The sequence below is a fragment of the Podarcis melisellensis genome, assembly GCF_964234715.1.
Source record: "Podarcis melisellensis genome assembly, chromosome: 3".
Classification (NCBI taxonomy): domain Eukaryota; kingdom Metazoa; phylum Chordata; class Lepidosauria; order Squamata; family Lacertidae; genus Podarcis; species Podarcis melisellensis.
In genome coordinates, this window is record NC_138530.1 from 82,395,064 (window position 1) to 82,415,618 (window position 20,555).

The 20,555-nt window shown below is 41.7% G+C and overlaps 1 long non-coding RNA gene across 2 annotated transcripts; it reads left to right on the forward strand.

The window, feature by feature from the left end:
- Positions 1 to 335: 335 nt before the first annotated feature.
- LOC309366394 lies at positions 336 to 20,482 on the forward strand. Of its 2 annotated transcripts, none has more exons than XR_014166684.1 (4): positions 336 to 503; positions 13,679 to 13,737; positions 15,661 to 15,767; positions 20,314 to 20,482. It is a non-coding gene; the product is annotated as an uncharacterized lncRNA (long non-coding RNA). The 2 variants fall into 2 exon arrangements; XR_014166685.1 differs by lacking the exon at positions 336 to 503 and adding an exon at positions 10,441 to 10,587.
- Positions 20,483 to 20,555: the final 73 nt, after the last annotated feature.

A 20,555-nucleotide genomic window follows, 5' to 3' on the forward strand; every position in this document is an offset into this window, starting at 1 on the left:
ACCTCCAGTTATTCCTCACTGACTTGCACACTGTCACACAAACTTAGTTCACCAACCCAGCAGCTGGGCTGCAGGATGTCCTAGGCTGATGCTTTGCTTCACCCTGGCCTGCATGACAGATGTCCCAAAATGACCCGAGTTGTGGCAAAGAGTGATCCTTTATTTGTCAATTGGAGAACGTGATCTGGCCTAGCGTGAAGTCTGCTAGGCAAGGGAGATCGCTGGCCAACTTAGTGTTAACAGGGAAAATTCGACAGGGAAAAAAAGAACGCCCCCATTTTTTTTATTATGGATAAAAAGACTAGATGACAATGAATATATTCGTTACTCAGTGGTAAATAGCAGAAGCTTCTTAACAATAATAGTGCATCTCACATTTTTGCACTGTGAGGCTTTTTGAATAGAGGAAGTGAGGTATGAAGTGTCAAATTTCCACTTGCTACCCTGGAAATTGTGCTTGAGATTTTCCTGGTGAGCAATGGCCACAGCAGTGCTAGAAAACAGTAAGTGAAGATTGTTTATTCACTTTTTATTTAAAGTTTTTCTATGTTTGTTATCCTATATCACTGCCATAAAATCAAATAGAAAAGGACATTGAACTTATTCCAGATCTGAAACAGGCACTATATGTTCTTCTGTTCTTCTGTTTCAATACGCTTTTCATTTCTTCTACTAATTGCTTTATGTTTTTGGCAGCTGGTTCATTTTATTGCCATTATCATTTGTTTCTATATCAAACAATCAAGTTGAAATACAGCTGATCTAGATATGGTTTGCCATATTTTTAAATTATGAATAGTTATTACAAGTTCAAGTAACCCTTGCCTCAAGTATTTCCACTAAAAAACGGCACTGCAATAAAGGTACGCTTGGGGTACAATACTGTATTGTTGAAGCAGAGGATTTCAGGATAATTTTTCTCATTTATCCCCAATTAAAATTCTATACACCAGATCTAAAGCAAACTCATCCAGCTAAAAGCCATAAAATCTTATACTCATTAATGTACAATCAAGACTTTCTATCTTTTTATTCTGTGTGGAAAACTACAGCAGTCGCAACATCGGCAGGGAGTCCTATAACGCAACTGTAGAATATTTTAGAATGATTAATCTATTGCAGCAGTAAAAGTCTCCACAAGGTTATTAATTAAAAGAACTAATCTTGCATTTTGGGACTGCACAAATAATTGCTAGTAAATCCAATACCTCGGCTCACCAATGGGAGTTTACTTTAAATAACCTCTGAAAAGTATCTGACAAAGTTAATTGTGGTTCAGAATTTCCAATTTATGTAGAAGCAGCTAATAAAAAAGAATTTGTGTTATTTATCACCACTGTCCTAAAGCTGTATTAAAATCTAGCCACAGACAGTGTTTAGAACTTTTTTCCTGTCATTCTTTTGTCCAGAAGTGGTTTGCACCTGTTCTATTCAGTTACCACTGCTTCTTCCATCTTTCTGTTAGTCCATAGGCACCAGCTCCTAGGGGTCAAAGCACTTTGGGGACCCCGATGTATGTGTGTGTGTTTTTAGGGGGCCATGCCCCCAGAGGTATAGCAAGGTCAGGTGGTACCTGGTGTGGAATTTTTTTGTCACCCCTCCGCCTGTGACTCTTTGGCTGCTGGCCAAGCAGCCCCCTTTCCCCCAGCTTGCTGCAGGCTTGGGAGGCACGGGTGGGAAGACACCTGCCCTCTCCCCTGCCTGCCTGCTTCCTCCAGCAGGGAGCATGGGCAGCGGGGCAATCCCCCCACCCGTGACTCCTAAGCCTACAGTGAGCCGAAGGCTGGAGCTTTGCTGCTTTGTTGGTGGCCCTGACGGCCCATCAGGGCCGCTGCTTGCTGTAGGCTTGGGAGTCATGGGCGGAGGTGTGTGCTGAATGTCACCCCCCTTCAGGATGACACCCGGTGTGACCTGCCCCCACAGCACCCCCATTGCTCCACCCTTGCAGGCCCACTCAGTGTTCAGAGGGTGTTAGGCTTTGGTTGAATGCTGTGTGTCTGCATTGGAAAATAGGAAAGGAAAGGGGCAATATTATTAGGGCTAAGAACAAATACAGTGCTACCTCGGGTTACAGGCGCTTCAGGTTACAGATGCTTCAGGTTACAGATTCCGCTAACCCAGAAATCGTACCTCAGGTTAAGAACTTTGCTTCAGGATGAGAACAAAAATTTTCGCCGTGGTGGCGTGGTGGCGGCGGGAGGCCCCATTAGCTAAAGTGGTACCTCAGGTTAAGAACAGTTTCAGGTTAAGAACAGACCTCCAGAATGAATTAAGTTCTTAACCCAAGGTCCACACACACACACAAACACAAAGACACAAACATACATACACACATATCCTACTGCCCCTTACACATCACAAAAACCTGCTAGTTTTCACTTGCCCTTATACGGAACTAGATTTTCTTATCCCTCACCTGTTTTATGCTTTTCTCTTCCCCACAATGCCTCATGGCCACTTTAAAACAGTAGAACGTGGAACAAGAGCCAGAGGTAAACACTCTGAAGCCTAACATTCCTCCAGGGCTGACTTGAACATTCTCAAAGACTTCAAACGAATCTTGCTTTCATATATAATATAAAAAAGTTGCACTACGTTCTACAGTTGAACCTTGTCAATCTCTTTTGCTTTCCAAGCAGGCAAGGTGAACCAGTTGCTGATGGCACGGCTGCCACATGTAACCTTGCTTTGTTTCCTGCAAATCAACACACATCTGTGCCTCTGAATCACAGTCCATTTATCTGAAGCAAAGGAAGTGTTCTGTTGAGACTTTGATATGCAATTCTGTGTGAAAGCCTTTTCTGCAGCATTTTTGACAATCGGTTTTATGATTTAAAATGAAACAAAGGCCAGAAAGCGAGGGGGAACTTTGGGTGTTGGTTCTGCAGCTTCTTCTTTGGGGAACAGAGAAAACGATCACTTTTCAGCAGCTGGCTGTTTATATATTCCCCCTTGTTTGCCAGTATCACTTGTATTATTGCAGGGAGAGGAGTTGCTTCTTCTGCAATTCTTAGATGAATAATTCTGACTAAGGTTGTATACGCACGAAACTCTGGAATTGTAATCATTCCCTGGTTGACTGGCAGAAGGAAAATTCCCCAAGGGACAATCTCAGCCTGGAAATTACCTCCCATCTCAAAGGCATCTAAACTCTTAAAACGTTTGGATGTAATGATGATTTCAAACAATAATTTCTGAGACAAGGCTCTTTGCAAATAATTTCCAGGAGCAAAATGCACCAGGAGAATTGCAATGCAACAGGCTTAATCTATGGAACAATTGCAGTGATTGTTATTTAGGAAACAAATGAAAGCTGTTCATGCAAGACAGACTACCAATCTAGCGATAAGTTATCTGAAAGTTCTGGTGAATGGGCTCCAAGAGACAAACAGGAGTTGGTAACTTGGGACTAGTTTTCACCTAGATGGAAAACCAGTGACTTGCCTGTAGTCTTTCATACTGCAGGCGTGGGTGGGTGTTTGTGGGGGTGTTACTTGATGGAAAGCTAGCATACAAGGGAAAAGGTTCCCTTAGCCTAGTTTTCTATATGAGGGGCTGGTGGAATAAGGAGACAATCTATCATATGAATTACTGCCTGCAGTCTAAATTGATACAATCCAGACAAAGGTCTATCAGGGATATAACAACGGTTTGGGTGCAATGATGGCTACCATTTTAGGAATGCAAAATCAATAGGATTGTGTTTTAAAATTCTTGCCTGTTTTTTCCTGGATGACCAGGTGTATGCCGAAAGCCAACTGGGATCAATTTCTACATATGACAGCTTCCATAATGATGAAGGATATATTCCCTTTCATTTTAAATTCGATTAAGGTTAAATTAACGAACAGCAAATGCCGGCAGATTGCACACATATTCTTATAATAAGTAAAGAACTTTCTATGCCCAAGATGTTATCCTTTTATTTTTTTTGCTGTTTTAAAAATGGACAATATGTTTAGGGCCCGGGGTTATAATTGTTCGACCTTATTGGGTTAGGAATGGCAAGGGATCCCCTCTCTTTCCATTTAAAGCAGTACACCAATAAAAATATACCATATTTTTCGCTCTGTAAGATGCACCAGACCACAAGACGCACCTAGTTTTTGGAGGAGGAAAACAAGAAAAGAAAATATTCTGAATCTCAGAAGCCAGAACAGCAAGAGGGATCACTGCGCAGTGAAAGCAGCAATCCCTCTTGCTGGTCTGGCTTCTGGGATAGCTGCGCAGCCTGCATTCGCTCCATAAGACGCACACACATTTCCCCTTACTTTTTAGGAGGGAAAAAGTGAGTCTTATAGAGCAAAAAATACGGTATATTTTACCCTGAATAAGTGAACAGTTGTTCACAGCTGGCCATTGTTAGCCATGTGAAATTAATACTTGCTTTTCTCTGGTGTAAGCCGCTGTCCACTGTGGCCATACATTATAAATGGAGGGCACTTTAATTTGCTTCTACTATGGTATTTGCAGCAGACCCATTTAGGGCTATAAAATGAATGAGCATGAAAAAGAGATGAAACCACATTTCTCTGGAATAATTTGTTTTTGCAAAGAAGCAGGTATGTGGTATAATTAAGCAGGGATGTCAGTGAACAAGGCAGGGACTTTTAACAGGTGCATCTTAATTATCCATAACCAACGAAGATTAAGCAACAAGCAAATGATCCCCTGGACTGATGCCTGTATGAAATAGGCTGTGCTTATTTGCACGAGACACAGCTGTCATTTCTTAATGATAACTGAAGGGAAACAAGCACCAAACTGAATCTAATCATTTTAAGAAAGAGAGAAATGTGGAGGGAGAGAGGGAGGGAATCGCCAGAGTCGGGAATTTAGCATACAGCCTTACTAGCTTATTTGGGGCAGATGTATACATCTGCCAGGGCTGCTTCCTTATGAGGGCCTTCGATATATGATATATGCGATATATGATATCTTTATTGTCATTGTCCCATACAGAACAATGAAATTGCGAAAACTACATAAAACATTCAAAAACCCGTAAAAACTCTGAAACCCCATTTTAAAATATATACTATACTATAAAATACACTATACTAAAAAATACACTATACTATAGAGACCCCTTATGCTGCGTTTAGAACCAGAATTGTATTTGCATAGAAACTGTTTCTCAGACGGCTAGTCCTGGTCTTTATAACCCTATACCTTCTTCCAGAAGGCAGAAGCTGAAAGAGATCATTTCCGGGGTGCATACTATCCTGCGCTATCTCTGCCGCTTTCTTATGTCACCTGGCAGCATAGATTTGATCTAAGGTGGGAAGAGTGCACCCAATTATTCTCTCTGCAGTCTTTACAACCCTGGATAGCAATGTTTTTTCCCTGGCTGTTTTTTCAATCCAAGTCAGTGATTTTCTTCAAGAAAAATAAGTGCTGGACCTCACCACGAATTTGTTACAGTAAGTTGCGGGGCACCTCTCATTCCCCACCTCTCATTCTCTTATATTCAGGCAGATGGCTAGGGCTGCATGGACAGGCCCTCAGGCAAATGTGTGCGCGTGCATCACTATAGGCCTGGTTGGAAAGCTTAAAGCCTTCCTTTGCTTAATGGAAGATGGATTGAAGAAAAGGAAATACGATTTGGTCATGCCCCATATTTCACAGCTAGGAGCTAGGTGCAGTCATAGATCTTTTTAAGGAAGTGTAAGAAGAAGAAGAGGAGTTTGGATTTGATATCCTGCTTTACCATTACCTGAAGGAGTCTCAAAGCGGCTAACATTCTCCTTTCCCTTCCTCCCCCACAACAAACACTGTGAGGTGAGTGGGGCTGAGAGACTTCAGAGAAGTGTGACTAGCCCAAGGCCACCCAGCAGCTGCATGTGGAGGAGCGGGGAAGCGAACCCGGGTCACCAGATTACAAGTCTACTGCTCTTAACCTCTACACCACACTGGCTCTCTTGCACACGCTGGCCAACTTCCATTTTGGCTTGAAATGTTAGTTTTGACCTTCTCCGAAGTACATAAAGTTTTCTATGGCTCACCAGAAGTCAGACTGCAGACTTCATTTCCCACTATAACCCTGGTGTGGTAGTGCTATTTTGGTGTGGTGTGTGTCAGACTCACAGCTGAAAACCCTCTAATTTTAATGATTTATAAATTGCATTTTTATTAACAAGCAACAAGACGAAAGAAACTACCAAATAGACTTGTGCAATTCTTAAATACAGTTTGCTACAAAAGTGACACTTTTGTAGTGTCAGCAGGTTTAAAGAAATGTTTCCCCTTAAAGATGGTAGAATCAAGGCTTCAGAGACAGATACTTCCAAAAGGAAACTAACCCATGTCTTCCCTTCACTGCGGCAACCCACATTAATTGATGGTTCCCACTTTCCAAAGTTCTGGGAAGTTCTTCAAATTCTCCCTCTGGAATGCAAAGAGAATCAATGTGCAGCCCAGTTGCCTCTCCTGTTGCATTGCCAATAGATATCATGCCATTGATGCAGCTGTATCTTGCAGACAAGTTGTGTCGCAATGGAACATCTCAATGGAACATCTCAGTGGAAAAAGCCCTAACACACATGCTCTCCTGAATGGAAAGCTACATTCTCACAGAATGTTGATAACGAGATCCCTTCTCTTCATGAAATCCATTTCATTGCTTCTTCTGTTGAATAGAAAACACCTGAGTTTTCTGATTAAGGTGTCATCTTCAATTTCACCATACATGAAAGCAGAGCAGCGAGCACCCACTCCTTGGTTGCACATAACTGTTTCTAATCCTGCTTTCTTTCCTAGAATGCCATAAAACTATTTCTTCGTATGAACAGTGAAGATGTAAGAACCATTTATCATGCTCCTGTGCTGGCTGCCATGATGCATTACTTTGTATATTTTTCCTTTAATCAACAGAAGTCATTGGCAGCCAAACCAGGCTGGGACCAACAACAGACAATATTATTGAAGAAACTCCTTCTGTGATCTTTTTATGAAATGTAGTATACTACTGCTGCTACTACTAATAAACCAAATTAACAAGGTGGGGAATAAATATATCAGATTATAATACAAACTGTAGAAAAATATATTGTTTAAACAGTGAGAACCCCCCCCCAGTTTAAGAGCTATATTTATCAATATTTATTTATTAATATTTATTTATTTATTTATTTATTTATTCAGTTTGTATACCACCCTTCATCCGGTGATCACAAGGCAGTTTACAACATAAAAATACAAAATGAAAGCATGAAATACATAATAAAACAAAAACAAGCCAATAACCCCCTTCCCACAAACACATTTAAAGGCCATAGATTGCTTAATCAGCCAAAGGCCTGGCTATAGAGAAACATTTTCAGCTGGCACCTAAAGATATGTAATGCAAGTGTCAGGCGAGCCACCTTGGGAAGAGCATCCCACAAATGTGGGGCCACTGCAGAAAAGGCCCATTCTTGTGCTGCCTGCCTATGGACCTCTCTTGGAGGATGCACACAGACTAGGACCACAGATGATGGCCACAGGGTCTGGGTCAGTCCATTCCAGTTCTCCTGCTGCAGCAACTCTTAGGAATTGTTCTATTTTAAGTCATGCTGTTAAGGACACAGAAAGAACATCTGACAAGACTGAGATGCTTCCCCATTGATTCCTTTCTCATATGATGCTTCCATTTGAAACATAAGTTCTTAAATCTGTCTTCAGCAGTTGGGTTCTCAATGAGTACTTTATACCACTTGACATTTAGGAAGCTGGCAGATACTTTCCCACTACAATTTCTTAGAGACCAATCTAGAGCAGGACTCGTCTACTAACTTGAAGATTAAGCACTCTCTGCATAGGTTCACTTTCTGGATATCTGCCTCAGTTGCTTCCACGTATTACGTGACTATGATATGATCCACTGCTTATCATCACTGAAATGCACAGAGAGGAACTCAACGAAGTGCTAAGGCAATTGTTCCAGATTCAGGTAGGTAGCCGTGTTGGTCTGACGCAGTCAAAATATATGTATCTGAAGAAGTGTGCATGCACACAAAAGCTTATACCAAGAACAAACTTAGTTGGTCTCTAAGGTGCTATTGGACAATTTTTTAATTTTTTAATATATTTTGTCCATTGTTCCTTCATTTCAGCTTGCCAGATGCAACAATATCCCTCTCCTTCCTGCACATGCCTAGCAGAGGAGAGAGGAGAAATCCCCATTGTGCTAGTGGTAGTCTTTGCATGGGCTTCCACTAGCAAGACTTGTTGGTTGAATCCAGCCTGGGAGGTTTACCTGAAGACTGCCATAATTCTGAAAGCCAAGCTGCTTTATGTGGATGCTGGAACAATGAGAGCTGGTATAGCAGAGCAGCCACAAGAGCGAGCTGCAAGTCAGCAAATTAATGATTCAAAGCAACCATGAATTCAAAATAAGTGACCTCAGGTGAGCTGCTATTTGCTCAATCTTACAGTCTGATTCTGTATATGTGTACTCAGACGTGTGTGTTTAATAGGGCTTACTCCCAAGATTGCATTTTTAGCTCCCGACAGAAATCAGTGGCACCTTATACAAGTCTACCTAATATGCCCGTTGTAAGGATTACTGAGATAATGTATACAAAATATTTGAATTACGCTGTATAAGTGCTGAGGGTGGTAGTCAACTATGGTATGTTTTATTCAGAGTGGCCCCATTGAAATTAATATAAGTTCGGTCAGAGGCTAATTCGGTATAAAACTTAGTTGAATGATAAAACAAATAGCAACACACACAAAAACCTTCATGCAAAATCTTGTCATTCAAAGGTTCACTAAGAATACATGCCAAAAATTAAAATTAAATGATAAATATAGCAAGCACCTTTAAACATCCATGAACAATTCTACAAGTTGCTAAACCTAAATTAAATAGGCCCCTACTGACACAATACTATCCCCCCCCCCCATGTCTGGTGAATCTAAAATATTAAAATTCAATGCAAATAATTTCAGTCCCTTGAATTTTTCTTTTATACGCATGCCATTTTAAACAGTGCTGGCCCCTGATCATGCCTTGTGCATGACAATACATGCATGCAGCTGTTTCATGAACACAACTCTCCACCCATGGGACAAAGGCCCAAGGTGATGAGCTAGGTGTTTGGTAGTATAGGAATCCATGCATGGGCAATGCGTGTAGAAGAGGCAGAAAAGGAAGTGGTAAGGTATTAAACCACAGGAACAAGTGAGCTCTCCAAAATTTGGCTCCAACTAATTTGGGATTAGTTAGCTAATCCCCCCCCCCAAACAAGAAGAGATTGTTTTTCTGATCCCACCTCCACACCCCATTGCCCAGGAGCCCCACAATGCTGAAGCACATTGCTGTTTACTTTTTTAAAAGCTGTAAGGTGTGGTGGTGTGAGCAGCAAAGAAATTCCTTCTCTCCCTTTCTCTGACACTGCATGGATTAGCAGTGTATGTGTTGGCTCATAGGCTCATAGGTTACACCCTCCAGAGGTGCCAGCTTCTCCAGCGTATTAAGGGGGCAATGACACATGACTTCCTGATGTCGTGAGAAGCCACGGGGCAGAGCTGAACACCCTCTGAAAATTGAGGGGGCCTTACTCCCTCAAAAACTACATGGGAGACAAAACTGCCTTGATCCCCAGGAGTTGGTGCCTAAGGTTCCCTCAAAGACTGCTGCAAAGGGAGGAAGGCAGGGGGAGAATGGGAAACCACTCTTTTCTCTCTATGGAATCTCCTGCCTATAGACAATCCTGAAATATGTTTACAAATCTGGTGGTTTAAGCACAGCTGAAAGGCGGCATGGAAGGCTCTCTTTTGGGCACCTTTAAACTTCAAGTACAATAGCTCTCCAGTGTCAAGGTGAAATCTATAACAGCTAAATCTTTATGACAGCATAAAATCTCAAGCACCACAGTACCTCATTGGCATGCTGCAACTCACTAGCAAATCGACTGACTTCTCCAAAGAGCAGGGATATTCTGAGTTTCTTGATACGCGGCATCATCCAGTCAGAACAAGGGCATGGGACAGAGATTCCTGCATCTGAAATGGAGTAAAAAAAAATATCAATAGGCTTCACATCATTAACGTTTAACTAGGAAAAAGTAGCCATAAGTTAAATAAGAAAATGCACTGGTACCCTCAGAACATTTATGAAACACTCAAAAATGATGACATTCTCAGAGCAAGAGAAATAAGGGTAAGATTAATAAGAAATACAAGTTAGGATTGCTCCAAATATTCTCCTGACTTGGTTTTTAAGCAGGAAACAACTATCTGGGCTGAGGGGGGAAGGAGAAGCATTTCCCAAAGTAGAGTTTAATATTGAATATTTATCTTTTTCAGTCCTGTTTTGTACCATCATTTTCCCTAGCTGATAGTGCAGGAAAGTCATTATAAAAATTCAGTATCAGTGCTCTTCCCTCCCCTTCTAAGATGAGTCACATTGCTGATCCCTGAGTGAATGTGTTGAAGAATCACCATCCTATGTAGTCAACTGGGTTTGGCTACACCAAGGGGCAAACAAAGAAAATTCAGAGAGAGTGACACAGAAGAACACATGTTGACTTTTGAAGCAGCTGCAGAAAAATTGTCAAAGGGTGCAGTGGGAAGTTACTTTTGGCCACCTTCTGGAAAAAAGTAAGTACTTTCATTTTAGCCCTAATCCTAATTACAAGAGTGTGAGGCATGGATTCAGTACATAATCTGCCTTTGCTAGATATTAAAGCATGAATATAAGAATTCTAGGCAGTTCCAAATTAATACCTCACGAGTCATACTACTGCCCACTAGGGCATTAGACGTTCCTCTCTCTCTATGCCTTTGTCCTGTGAGAAAGCCCCTTCAGAAAACTTCAAAAGTCGTTTACATTTCAGCTTGGGGAGCTGCGTTTCAAAGATAAGTTCAGAGGTTCAGCTGGACATGTACAAGCCCTGAGGCATAGCTAATGACCTCTCTGGAGTGTGACCACTGTTTTATAGCAACAGTATCATCCATAATTCTTGTTTAAACCTTGGACATGTCCCAGATCGGCAGGTTTTTGCTCCATCAGCTTCCAGTTTTCATTTTTTAAAAATGAAAGGCTGCTTCTGTCTGTTCCCACTGCCCATGTCAGAGTTGTGTCTCATCTTTTACACTGGGATTGTTCTGCCTTGCCAATGGTTGAAGGAACAACACTTTTCATAGGTGAGAGAATGTGAGAGTGCATAAGCAATTAGCTATATGGCTGGTGTGATGTGCAGCAATAGCACTGCTGGAACGGGCAATAACTTGTGTGTGTGTGTGTGTGTGTGTGTGTGTGTGTGGTAATTCAGGAATTATTTTAATGAGCATGGTTTCTATCAAAGGTACAAAAGTTAAGTGAGTTGGTCCACCCTGCATCGTGCCTGCACAAACTGATTAGATTTTACCTACGTAACCGACTGTCAATACTTGACATTTCACTGCTAAAGCAATTAAGTCTGTCAAGGAGTACGGTTCACAATAATACAAAGTGTCAAATATGTGGTACAGTTCACAATATCACACGGGAGACTTTTCATATTAAATACATATATATTAGAATCCTGTTGCAGACTAACTTGGAACTTTCCTGCTTTGAATTATGATTTTATAGTCAAAGAATTTTTTTAAAAAGGAAATCACATTTGAAAGATTAAAAGGATTTTGTGCTAAAATATTCTGTGATGATGCCTGGGGTCTATTCACATAATTCCTAGAGCTTTGAAAATGCAGCATTTGTTGAAAGAGGTACCGTACATTGTTACAAATAAAGTAACTGAAAGAATACCTTTCACAGAAAAAATACCTTACCATTCACCTCCTCCTGCTTCATCTATTTTAATTGTAAGACAAAAAACATGAACCAGTTTTAAAAAACAAACAAACAAACAAACAAACAAACAAACAAACACCTTGCTGGCCTTTTATCAAGTTTTAGACTAGGAGAAGCAAGCAAACGAGCAGTTTATGTGAAAATGCCAAACTAGCCAAAATGAAGGGTGGTTTTTAGTTTCACTTTTTCCATTTCAATACCTTCAGGGTTACAGTGTGTACAAAGCTTTAGAAGGTCACAGGTTCACCACCCTTCATTTAAGGCTTTAGAAAGGTTAAAACCAGCACTTCAAATTGTGCACAGAAACAAAAGCCCCTTTCTCCAATAACCTCACAGTGACTAGATCCTGTCAACAACATGGCTGCCATGTTCTGAACCAGCTGATGTTCCCAAAGTCTTGACTGGATATTACTTCATTGTGGCAAGGTTACAATCAGCCAACCACACCTACAACCAAGCAGGCTCTACTATTTATTTAATTTGGTTAGAAAGATTGGTGGCATAAATAGTGTTAGTTCCAAGAAACCATGGTTGAGGCAGGGAAACATGGATGGAATTTCAACAAATTCAGCAACTCTTACAAGTGTTCACAAATGTTCAAAGGGGGCAAGCAAAGGGCTGTGGCAACTACAAAGCTCCCCTCGTAGTTCACCTCATCCCATCTTGTTAAAAAAGAAATCCTAGCTCTGACCTTAATCTATCCTGCAGCATCACAGGGTTAGGACCTATTTCTCAATGTTAGTGTGTTCCTGCTGTGCAGCCACAAGCCTTCTGCTACTGTAGCCCAACACAGATTATTGGACTGAAAATGTGCCCACAAATATTTGATTGATGTATTTAAATATAGCTTTATGTTTTAATCTATGCAGAAATAGAACATTTCAGCATGAAAGGAAAGCTAACTTTTATACGGGGGCATTTATAGATTTTTGTTTTTTAATGATACAATTACAGAGTTCCCACTAACGCTAGTGTTTGATTACATGCCTAGAAGCAGAAGCTAAATGCTGTAATGGTAAGTCAAGCCAACATTACCACAAGCAAATGTTTTGACTTGTACTTAAAACAGATGAAAAAGATCGCTGATGGGAAGAGTGCAAGGAGGAGGGATGTAGAGTGGGAGGGAAAATATCAAAGTTAATAGCCAAAGGATGAAATAAAGCATGTATAGAATTTGAGGGATGGAGTCAAAAAACAGAAATGGGGCTGGGGGCTGGGGGGAGGAGGAGGCGAAAAGAAAGCTCCCAGTTAAAAAAACCCACACGATTTCTTTCATATTTGGAAGTTAACCAGCAGATTAATAGAGAATGGCATCAATTCTTCCATCCAGGATGGCAAATCACTCACATTACAAGGCCTATCTGGTCAGATCAGGTTCTTAAAAGTGCATGGGAGGTTAAAGGAGTTACTGTGCTAGAACAAAACTAATTATGTTACATGCAATGTGAGAGACAGCAACTGAAACCAAATACAGCGATATCTTGGTTCTTGAACGAAATCAGTTCCAGGAGTACATTCGACTTCTGAAAAGTTCAAAAACCAAGGTGTGGCTTCTGATTGGCTGCAGGAGCTTCTTGCACTCAAGTGGAAGCTGGGTCGGATGTTCGGCTTCTGAAAAACATTTGAAAACCGAAACACTTACTTCCAGGTTTTCAGCGTTTCGGAGCCAATCTCTTCATCAAGTAAGCTGTTCGAGAACCAAGGTTCCACTGTACTCAAGAGGACCCCCCCCCCTACATATAATTCCAACTTGGGGAAGGGGGACTTAAATCTTTTTATGGCCTCTTCTTATTGCAGGGAAATGCAACTTGTGACCCACCAAGCCGAATGCAGCTTAGCACCATGTATTGCAGCCCACCAGATGCTCAGTTGTCTCCCACATTTTTGCAGTCCTAGGCAGTTAAAAAGAGGGCCAGGATATTGTCAAGGGCCTGGAAGGCCAGAATTCATGACTGGTGAGTTGCTTTCCACTTGGTTGGCCACAAGTAATAAAGAGGCCTGAGTTTTCAGCCGCCCTGGTCAGCTTGCTGACTTCCTGCCACACTAGCTTTCAGTGGGTGGCTGTGCAAATGCTGACAGCTTGACAAAGCACACAAAATAGCATTTACATGGCACCATAATCTGTTGAAAAGCTGTTCTCCTACTGGGATGTCAAAAGGCACCAAGTCTGGCACATGCCACTGGCATTCCTACAAGCAACTGAGTGTATAGCAACTCCAGCTGGAAGTCACTGCTGACTGACTGAAAACTGCAGCTGTCGCACATGGAACGGGTCATGAGAATATGCCCTTCGGTGGGCAAAAGGCCAGCTCAGTCTCTTGAGCAGGAGAAGGCCATGCCAACAGTTTTGCTTGACTTAAAATCACAGAATACCTCTAATATTCACTTTTATTGTCACTTCCTTAAATAAACTTGCATAAAGACTGTTTTAGAAATGTCTAATGAACACTACTACTTTGAAGGCGTTATTACAGCCACTGCAAGTCCACCATGAATGGAGGGACAGCCAGACATAGTTTCTGAAGACTAAACCTCTGTGAATCTAGCATGAAAGCAACAGGATTGCTCCCCAAGGGAGGAATGAAACATAAGCCTCACAGTTACACTGGACCTCAGGTGTACACATCATGTGTAAGAGACAAGACCCTCCCATTCCCCTTTCCATCTTGCTTATCAAGGTGAGTCTTCTGAGAGAGACTGGAGGTGGAGTGGTAGGCCCATGTTCTCTTCTCTAAAGCAGGGCTGGAAAACCTTTGACCCTCCAGATGTTGTTGGGCTTCCATTTCCATCAGCCTGAGACAGCATGACCAGAAATTAGGGTTGATGGGAGATTTAGCAACACCTGGAGGGCCAAAGGTTCCTTAGCTCTGCTCTAAAGAAACACTGGGATTAGCTCACATCTTCTTATAAAGGCCCACTACGCACAACAAATGCTGATCCAAACTTCTAATAGTTGTTTATGACATTTCTATCCCACCTTTCTTCCAATGAGCTCAGGTGGTGTACGCAGAATTATCCATCTTAGTATCTCAGTAACAATATGGGGATGAGATGGTCTGAATGCTCAAGGTCATCCCGTGAGCTCCATGCTGAGCAAACATGTGAATCCAGGTTTCCCCATACAGATACAGTGGTACCTCGGGTTACATACACTTCAGGTTACATGCGCTTCAGGTTACAGACTCCGCTAACCCAGAAATAGTGCTTCATGTTAAGAACTTTGCTTCAGGATGAGAACAGAAATCGTGCTGTGGCGGCGCGGCGGTAGATTGATTTGATATGATTAACCAAATGGCCTACGTAGATTGATTTGATATGATTAACCAAATGGAGTGCAATAGCCTGTCAGAACAATGAATATAAGAACAGAAGGTTCATTTCAAAAACAGCCAGGCCTTCTTATTCAGGTTCATAGGTCAAGCTAGGCAGACTTCCCCAAACTGTTGTCCTCCAGATGTTGTAGAACACAATTACCATCAGTCCTAGCCAGTCCTAGTCAATGGTCAGGAATGAGGATAACTATATTCCAAAACCTCTGGTGGACACCATGTTGGGGGAGAATGAGCTAGAGTGTCACCAGTGAAAATAGCCTCTTGTTTTATTCCTACAAACCACAAAATATATAGCAAGAAAATCCCCATTCTCTTTACATTTTTTTTCCTAGAGGGTCTATACGCAAATGGGATTCTCTGTTCATTCCACTGAATACATTTTTTGTTTCTCAGAAATGTGGTTCTTTAGGCTGTCACTCATCATTACCCGGAAAAGTTCCATTGAGACAGATATTAAAACACGATCTTGTGGAATTAATGAAGAAGGTTATCAGTCAAATGAAATCAAATGAGAAGAGCTTTAACTCCCCTTCTATTTTCACACAGAGAAGAAAATGAACTGCAGACAAATTTTTAATTGTTATGGGCTAGACAAGATCAAGACGACAGGCAAGGAGCACCACGGTGCAGGAAAAAAAGAAGTCAGAGCCAAGGTTAACAATAAATAAATAAATCAGACATGGAGTCCCTAACCCTCTTTGTACTTAAATCTCAAGGATCACAATTTTCATTAAACAAATGATGCACCAAGCATTTTGCAGGGTGGATTCAAACACATACTAGAATTGTAGGTTTGTGCATCTGAAGTAGATTAAAATGCACTGTCGTCCTAGCACAACAGATGGACTTTGGGCAGTTTGAAAAGAGATGGGAAAAACAAACATGAGCCTTAAGTCAAGACTCAACCTGGGCTACAGCTTGTAGTTTCTTTGGGGGAGACAAGCCACAATCCTGGGTTTGAATATCACGCCAAGCCAAACCATAGCTTGGCTCCGGGCAGCACAGCAGCAGGAGGACCAGGAGAGGAGAGGAGTGAAGAGGCTGCAAGGATCTGCACCCTTGTGTGTTTATGCTTAGCAATGGTTTGACTTATGGTAAGTGCTAAGTGTCAATCAGGCCACTTTGTATTCAGTGACACAGTAACTATAATAAGAAGAATAACAAGTGTCATATATGTATCGCTTCTAAATCTCATAGCCAGTGGCGGAGCAAGTTGATTGGGTGCCTGGGGGCAGGACACTCCAGCCAGGGCAGGATGCCTGCCTCCTCCCATTCAGCCGCCCTACAGCTGAGAGGGAGGTTGCGGGTGGACCATTTGGGGCACCGCGGAGCCTGCGTGCATAAGCCACCACATCTCTCCCAAGAAAGACGCATGGCTTGGGCACGCTGCAGGCCCCATGGTGAGTGCCGCCTGGCATTTTGTCACCCCCCTCAGTGGTGATACCCAGGGCAGACCGCCCCCACCATACCCCCTTCCTCCGCCCCTGCTCATAGCGCTGGTGCTGTGATGTTACCAAGTTTCAGTTATTATTTCAGTGAACCGAATCACAATTCTGAACCTTTAAAGGTAAAGGTAAAGGGACCCCTGACTGTTAGGTCCAGTTACGGATGACTCTGGGGTTGCGGTGCTCATCTCGCTTTATTGGCTGAGGGAGCCGGCGTACAGCTTCTGGGTCATGTGGCCAGCATGACTAAGCTGCTTCTGGAGAACCAGAGCAGCACACGGAAACGCAGTTTACCTTCCCGCGGGAGCAGTACCTATATATCTACTTGCACTTTGACATGCTTTCAAACAGCTAGGTTGGCAGGAGCAGGGACCGAGCAACAGGAGCTCACTCTGTTGCGGGCATTCGAACCGCGACCTTCTGATCAGCAAGCCCTAGGCTCTGTGATTTAACCCAAAGCGCCACCCGCGCTGAACCTTTAGGACTATTTAGGACTATTAATTAATTTAGGACTATTTAGGACTATTAATATTTAGGGCTATTAATTTAAGGACTGCTATCTAGGTGGCTGACTGCCTGGAAGTCTCATCTGGTGAGATAGTATTTGTCCATCATCTGCCAATGACCAACAAATTCTGTTACATCCATTGAAATTATGTGGGAACTCATTACAAATTAGATTAAGCCATCCATACTAGTCCACATATTTAAAATATGAGTGGCTCCTTAATTGGACAATTTGCCTTCTGATCTAACGACACAAGAAGAGATCATCCCTAAGTTTAAAGGAAAATATTGTTCATGGATTCTAGCTAAAATGGCCCTGTGGACGTAGCTAAATGACAAGACCAAGGTGACCCTTCCCAATTTCCAGACTCTACAGTAAACACATAGTGGAGCTCTCCAAGGGTTCACACAATGTGAAGGTCATAGGAGCCAATTTCTCGGGGCAGTGGGGGCTTTGGCCCCCACAATAAAATATTTAATAAAATGGCCAAAATATTTAAAGGTTCTGTGTCTGATGGGCATCCCTTGCCAGGGATGCAAGCAGGCAAACAAACTAACACCAACTGCACTGATCTCCTTAGCGGAAGCGGTACAAAACTGGAGTGATGTAGCTTCCCTCTTTAACCTTCCCTCTTTAACAGCACATTTGCAAGAAAATAGTTGAAAATTGCTGAAATTAAAGCATGTGGAACAAACCTAAAGGGTATTTCCAATGTTTCGTTCAAATCAGTCAACTACTAATCTAAATATGGCTGCTTCAGAGAAAGAGAACAATCAAAGGAGGAAATTTATGTTAGCGCTTTGGAGAAAGAAAGGCAGATGGCTAGGAATGAGAAAAAGGTAGCATTTTACAGGGAATGGTCTGATGCAGTACAAAGTATGTGGGTGTCCCTATTTGTGCATTTTTGGTAAAAATATGGCAATGATTTGCATAATAATAATAATAATAATAATAATAATAATAATAATAATAATATACAAATTCAATGAGATGTACAGCATACTGAAGATGTTTGTCCAGTACTTGATAATGAGCAAGCTTCACATCCCAGATGCAAGGAGGGGAGAGCACTATTGTAAATACATATCAAATATTCACAAAATAATCATCTCAAGTAGAAAAAGGACAAAGAGAACATTGGAAATGAAGGTGAATTCAGTGGTGCTTATTTAATAAATCTGTTTTCAAGGGAGTTGGGTTTTTTGTTTTAGTTTTAAACACTACTACTAGGACAAATTACTCTATTTCAGGTTGTATTTGCCACTGGAAAAGAGTGATATTTATGAATAATTCATCTAAAAATTAGCTTTCCCTCAATGCATTAAGCAGCCTCTCTTGATAAGGGTGATCTGAAATTGAAAAAATAATACTCAAGCAGCAAGTATTTTTAAAGGCAGGGGCATATGAATGCCAATAGTGATCCTGTTTCTACTATTCAAAGGTCTTTATGTTATTCATAGCTATGCAAATTGAGTTGTTTTCTTTTATCTGAAAAAGGGACCACAAGCTTGAATAACAATTATAAATATTAACATATTAACTAACCAAGTGACGTTAGTGTCAAAAAAAGAAAAGAGAAGAAAAGAAAAGGCAATAAGCAAAAGAAAAAAGGAAGGACTTCAGGAACTGCATCAACACTAGTCTCCAAAGTGCATCCATAGAGTCCCCCAAACTTTGGGGGCCTCTGGGCGAAACTTGGAAATCTAAGAACCGATAATGGGCAGTAAAATTATGGTGCTGCAGTTCCTGTGGAAGTAGCTCCATTAGGAAGCCATTTCATAGGCCCAAACAGGCAATGCCCAGAATTTCCCTTCCTTTCTCACTTCCCCAAAACAGCACCCCCCCCCACACACACAGTGAGAGAGAAAAAGAATGGGAGAGTTCTCCTTTGCTGGGGGTATTTGTTATATATTCAGTGGTCTGTTTGCCTGAGCTGCAGTCTGGACCAAGGATTCAGAGCCCCTGATTCGATACATGATATCCAATCACAGAACATTTTAGGATTTGGGCCTCTGCCATTGGCCCTTAAACTCTGAGTTATGATTCACAGCTTGGAAGTTTAGAGAGCCAATCACGTTGGGAGTGGGAGTGGCCCAGGCCTTCAGAAATGTATATAAGCAGTTGCTTTGCCCCTGCTGTCCAGTTCTGTTAGTTCAATAAAGGTTCTTGCTGTCATCACTTTGTCTTGCCTTGTGGGAACCGACCCACGTACACTTTAATATTTATGTGGCAGCCACAATCTATCAAGAATGTTATGCTTGGATCCTGCATTGTAGTCCCTGTGTTTATTTAGCAGCATCCTGTACTAGATGACCTCTGAGGTCAATGATTATGGGGCCACACTAGTACCTTAACCTCGGGAGGGGGGGGGACGACCCATGTTTGTCACATTTAAAACTCATTCAGCATTAAGATCCTTTTCCTCCCTGCACACCAGAGCACAGCCTCACTTTTCTTTTCACATTGTTTGCTCTTTTGGCATTTGTTCTCCTCTCTGAATCTACTGGTCTTCCTATGTCCCCAAACACTCAGTTTCCACACTCCCTGGGTCTCTAGCCATCCTCATTCATGTCTCCAGACTGGCTTTTTGTGCTAGTCAGAAAGGAAGGCTTTTTAAGCATTTCCCACACATTATCTGTTTTAATCAGGTTTTAATTGGCTGCTTTAGAAATGCATTTTTTAACTAATTGTTACACACACAGAGCCTTTGGGACCTACCCACAATTAAAAGCTTTAAAATCCCAGTTTCGGAAAAGAAAGAAACAAGGACTGTAGAGAAAGATCCTCATAAAAAAGGGCTCTCTAATGAGCCAGCTCTCGTGTATTAAGAAATTTAAAATTAGAAATAGCAAGTCAATTCACAGCACCTCCTTCTTATTGTCAATTACAGCTTTCTGGTCCTCCAAAGAGTTTTAACAACTCTGGGCTTGTCACATCTCTTTCAGGTAACCATTAGCCGCTCCAGTAACAGAAAATTAAATCGCAAGCTGGTTCTTTGGCTTGGCAGTTTCAAAGATTAGGGAGTTCCAAGTTTTGGCCTGTAAAGACAGCAAGCAGGTTTCTTCAGGAAACTATTGCCATGAAGCAGCTGAAAAGGCAGGTTAACTTGCATACAGCGTCAATGACCTCGGCTGCTTCCAGATGACCTGTTTATTGAGCATTCACCCCAGTTTATTTGCACAAGGTTTGTGAGGAGGTATGGCGACATCAACTATTTATTGAGCGTTCATTCTGCTTTGTTTGCAGGGAGGTGATATGATGTTGCATCAAGCAGTTGTTACCCCTCCCACTTTGGTGCGCATTTCACTGTCACAGCAAAAAGTTTGCTTTGTGGAGCAGGGGAAGGAGGGTTGTGGCACAAGATACCAAATCAGCTTTAATTGCACTTCCTGAATTTGCCAGTGTGCGCCTTGAATACCACCTGAAAACAGCAACATTAAAAAACAAAGAATATAACATTGGACTGTTTTTGTCTTGCATGATGTTAT